The sequence below is a fragment of the Hevea brasiliensis genome, chromosome 14, assembly GCF_030052815.1.
Source record: "Hevea brasiliensis isolate MT/VB/25A 57/8 chromosome 14, ASM3005281v1, whole genome shotgun sequence".
Taxonomy (NCBI): domain Eukaryota; kingdom Viridiplantae; phylum Streptophyta; class Magnoliopsida; order Malpighiales; family Euphorbiaceae; genus Hevea; species Hevea brasiliensis.
The window spans coordinates 18097566-18102843 of record NC_079506.1 but is presented as its reverse complement, the minus strand read 5'-3'; the positions used below and the strand labels follow the sequence as shown (position 1 = coordinate 18102843).

Genomic DNA, 5278 nt, shown 5'->3' with positions numbered 1-5278 from the left:
GTGATTTCTATAGCCAAAGATGTCAAAAACAAGTTTCAAAGTTAAAATATGCATTGGCCAAATTGCGCATAACTTGCCGCATAAGTTATGCAGATCTGCATAAGGAGAAGAAACACTGTTCTAATACCTGCCGAATTGTGCATAAGGAGAGTGCATAGCTTATGCAGATTCATGCCTCCCTTATGCAATCTCACGAAATTGTGCATAACCTATGCGCCTGGTCATGCAGTTTCGCATAAGTGAACCAGAAACCAGCCGAAAACTGCATAAGGGACTGCATGACTTATGCAGTCCCACAAAGATTTCATTAATGAGCTGGCAGAAGATTCCCTCAGAAAATCTCACCTCAAACACACCATTTTAGGGCTCCATGTCAGAAAAAGTTATAAATAGCCCCATTTCCCATTTTAGAAAGGGAGGAAGAAAGTAGAGGAAGAAAAGGAAAGAAGAGGGCAGCAGCTGAAGAGTCACAATCATCTCCCACACCATTTCCAACCAGATTTGGAGATTTCTTTCTTTTCTTACATTTTTCCTACCTTTCTAGTATTGGGTTTCTTGTTTCTTAGCTTAGATTAAAGCTTTATTTCCATATTAACTCAGAATATCTTGTAAATATTATGGGTAGTGAGTAGTTTTAAATAGATTCTGGAGTAAGGGATGTAATATTTGAGATATTTTGTGGATTTTGATTGGGTAATCCATATTTTGTGGTCTTAATGAGTTTTATTCATTTCTTGTGTGCTTAATGACATGCTTAGTGTAGGATCCCATTAAGTGATGTTCTTAATCCATGGTTGAGGCACGGAAAGGAAAAGGCCTTGTGATAGATAATCAAGAAATTGGACTTAATTAACTTAGATCTAGAAATAGACTCAGGATTAAGAGAATCCACAGATTAATGAAAAAACCTAATGGGTCTTAATTAACTCTAACTCCACGAAAGTAGGATTAGATTGATTATGGCACTCTTTGTCTCACTCGAAAGGGTATTCAAAGGATTTAAGAATTAATCTCCTTAAAACCCGTAAGTTCCACAAGATTGGATAACCAATTTAAAATCCCAAAATAGCTTGAATATGAAATCCCGAACTCCGGAATCGCCTTTTTATCATTGTCAATTTCTAATTGAATTTAATTACTTGCCATTTTAAATATTGCCATATTTGAATTTGCTTATTTTAATTTGATGCAAATTTAGTTAAATCATTATATAGTTGAATAGATTACTAATTTTGCACATATAGATTTCATACTCCAATACCCATCAATTTATTGCTTTAATTTCAAAAATAGTTCAATTTAGTCAACTTTTTATATCAAAAATTCAATCATTAACACAACTCCTCGTGGGAACGATATCTTTTCTATATTACTTGTACGACCCGTGCACTTGCGGTTGGGCCACATCAACAATCTCCTCCTATTTTCTATCCCTTTATCTTCTCTCCCTCATTGGTCATTTCCACTCCCCCTCTTATTTTTTTTCCCCAAATATAGGAATAAAAACGTCTGATGAATGTCCAATCAATGTGAAAATTATGTTTAAGTGTAATGAAAATTTTAAATATGAAATATATAAATATCTAAATATTAAATATATAGATATTTAAATATAAAACTTGAAGGGGGTGAAACATTTTGTTAACAAAATAAAACCTTAGGGAGAGGTATATTTTTCAAATTGAAAATAGAGTTATAATTTAATAATAATCAAATTTGGGTAACTAACTTATTTCATGTTGAAACTGATATGTAATTTTTAATATACATCCAAAACTAACTTCTAATTTTCTTTTAAAAAAATAAATTTAAGATCTTATTTTTTCAACTAAATGGTTGGCTCATAAAGCAAGAGGCACTGTCTTTTTCCCATTCAAATTCATGACCAGCAACTAATTTGAAGTGTTAACAAGAACGATTCAGTAGGCTAGTTGGGAAGATGAGTATTCATTTATTAGCTTGAAGAATTTGAAATCCATAACAACCCTCTCATTTGCACATTTGAACTTGCGGTCTCTACTCTCAATTAATGCGTTCTTGGCTAGCTGGCTTGAATGTGTTTGGGCCATTATATATCACAATTCACAAGGCACAGATGAAAGGGAGTATCTGTCCATTTCTATTCTCTGAAAATATGATCTGAATCAATTGAGGCCCAACCCACAAGTTTACCCTCACAAAAAGGTGGATCCCTGGAACCAATTTCGCGACAAATTTGGATTGATGAGCTCAAAAGATTGAAGCCCATAAGAATTGGGCTTGGACATTTGAGCCTTGTTGTTAGTTAATTTTTTTTTTTTTTTATTATCCTTTATATCATGCTTTTGTAGTATTTGATATGGCACAAATGAAATGATACACATGCTAAGTGAGATAATTGAGTTGTACTAAAAAGAACTACAAATTCTTCCTCTTTTTGTTGGAATAGAAAGCTCACACACACACGCATATATATATATATAGTGAGAGGAAGAAAAATTCAAAATGGCCAATTTTGCTGGTACAGACAACCCATTTTCGAGAAAGCCTAATACATAAAGAGGCCAAATCATTGATTTAAATCCATCATGGTATTAAATTGATGAAGCCCTGTGATCATAGATTTGGAATCAAAAAGCATGATATACAGCAACGATATCAGGAAATGAGGGAGATATATAACGGCAATCGTCACAACTATTAGCAATGAAAATTTTGGGACAAAGCTTCTAGTAATCTCACTGACTTCGAAACCCATTTCTCTTTTGGCATTGATTCTAAAAGCAAGTTCCAATATGGAGATGGATTGACCTTCTTTCTTGCACCTGAAGGTTCAAAGCTTCCTCCTAACATGACAGAGGGCTAAACTTTACGACTTACATTTGATGGACGACAACTAAACACTACAGTGAATAGTTTTGTTGCTGTTGAATTTGATATCTTCAGTAACGATTTTGATCCTTTAGGCGAACGCATAGGTATTGACATCAATTCTCTGAAATCTATGAAAAATATTACTTGGTTTTGTGATATTAAGGGAGGGAAGAGAAATGATGCTTGGATTAGTCATAATTCTAGTACACATAATCTAAGTGTTTTTCACTGGAAATGACACTCTGGCGATGCAGTACCGTAGTGTAATTGTTGATCTGAGGGATTAGCTGCCAGAACGTGTTACTTTTGGCTTTTCAGCAGCAACAGGATGTTTTTATGCTATGCATAGAGTTTATTCTTGGGATTTTAGTTCAACTTTGGAAATTGATGAGAATATAACCATTCGAAAACATCCAACAGAAAGTGGAAAAAACAGGACAGTACGGATGCTAGCAGTGGGGTCGGGTGTTTCAGGTGCTTTAGTTGGTCTGGCTGGCTTAATTTGGCTTTTATCATGTATTGGAGGAAATGTGCAGATGATGAAGAAGGTAGTCATGTCTTGGACGAGTACATGGATGATGAATTCGAAAAGGGAACAGGACCAAGGAGATTCTCATATCGTGAATTGGTTCGAGCTACAAATAATTTCAGGGATGAAGAGAAGCTAGGAGAGGGAGGGTTTGGTGGGGTTTATAAAGGACTTTTAAAGGATACAAATTCATATGTTGCAGTGAAGAGAGTATCAAGGGGGTCTAAGCAAGGGGTCAAAGAGTATGCAGCAGAAGTGAAGATCATTAGTCGACTGAGACACAGGAACCTCGTGCAACTAATTGGTTGGTGTCACGAAAGAAAAGATCTCTTACTTGTTTATGAGTTCATGCCCAATGGAAGCTTGGATTCCCATCTTTGCAAAGAAAAGAGCTTGTTGACCTGGGAGGTGAGGTTCAGAATTGCTCAAGGCATAGCTTCAGCATTGTTATACTTACATGAAGAATGGGAACAATGTGTTGTGCGTAGAGATATAAAATCCAGCAATATTATGTTGGACTCAAATTTCAATGCTAAACTTGGAGATTTCGGTTTAGAAAGGATGATGGAACATGGAAAAGTTCTGCAAACGACAGTTTTGGCAGGGACTATGGGCTACATGGCTCCTGAGTGTCTCAGGACAGGCAAGGCCAGCAGGGAATCAGATGTGTACAGTTTTGGGGTGGTTGTTTAGAGATAGCATGTGGAAGAAGACCGATAAACTCCATGGCTAATGAAGAAGAAGTGCAAATGGTGTCATGGGTTTGGGAACTCTAAGGAAGAGGAAAGCTGCTTGAAGCTGCTGATCCTAGACTATGTGGAGATTTTGATAAGCAGGAAATGAAGAGGTAAATGATTGTTGGGCTCTGGTGTGTTCACTCAGACAAAAGTCTGAGACCCTTAATTAGGCAATCAGTTCACGTGCTTAATTTCGAAACTCCATTGCCTACCCTTCCATTGAAGATGCCTATGCCAACATACCAGAATACACTGCTGAAACTGTCCTCGCTTTCATTGTCTTGTGATCCTATATTACTGAAGGACATCAAAACCAATCTTCAACCGATAATTACAAAACTAATTCCTCCTAGTTACAATACCAATTACTACTCTTATCCATTGAATTAATGACGTTGATCATTTTTTGTTAGTGAATTGCTCTAATCAAGTTTGGTATGTTAAAGTCTCTCTTCTTATTATACATCTGTTAATTTTTGTTTGGAATGATCAGTTTGATTCCCTCTCTGTTTTCAGGCAGGCTGAGAAAGTGTCATTTGCAAAATTGGGATATTAGATCCTGGAAATATAAACATAATTATTCTAAATTCTTGCTGCATGTTCCTGGAATAGGTGATCTTGGGAATTTTGTAATTGCTAAATGCCTCTACATTTGTCCTGCATCTACTCTGCTTTGCAATCCAATGAATATTAGCATTATATTTCCATCTTCATTTTACCGGAAAGTTTAATTTGCTTCCTTTGCTTATGGAGCAACTCCAATTAAGCCAAAATTTTTAGTTTTGTGCTGAATAAGCTAGACTTCTGATTTTGGACCATTTCAACCCAAAATTTTCCCCCAAAAAAAAAAAAAATATATATATATATATATATATATAATATTATTTAAAAAATATTTTTTTTAACATTATTATTACAAATAACATCATAACACTACATTAATTCCAAAATTTTTTAAATGAAATCCAAATTTAAAATCAAATCAGCCAATCAATTTTTAAACATCAATAACTCTAGTGCAGAAAACAAAAATAACTCTGAAGTTCAAATCCACTTGAAAATGTAGTTGTCTTGCAGCTGCCAATATATATGATTGGGCCTTGTTCTATTATCTCCATAGACGAATTCAAGAGGGCCAAGCTCAGAATTTTTTTAGCAA

General features: G+C 35.1%; 1 pseudogene; it reads left to right on the top strand.

Annotated features, from left to right (window-relative positions):
• The first annotated feature begins 2695 nt into the window (after positions 1-2695).
• Positions 2696-4509, top strand: LOC131172813 (L-type lectin-domain containing receptor kinase IX.1-like; annotated as a pseudogene).
• The last annotated feature ends 769 nt before the right edge of the window (positions 4510-5278 follow it).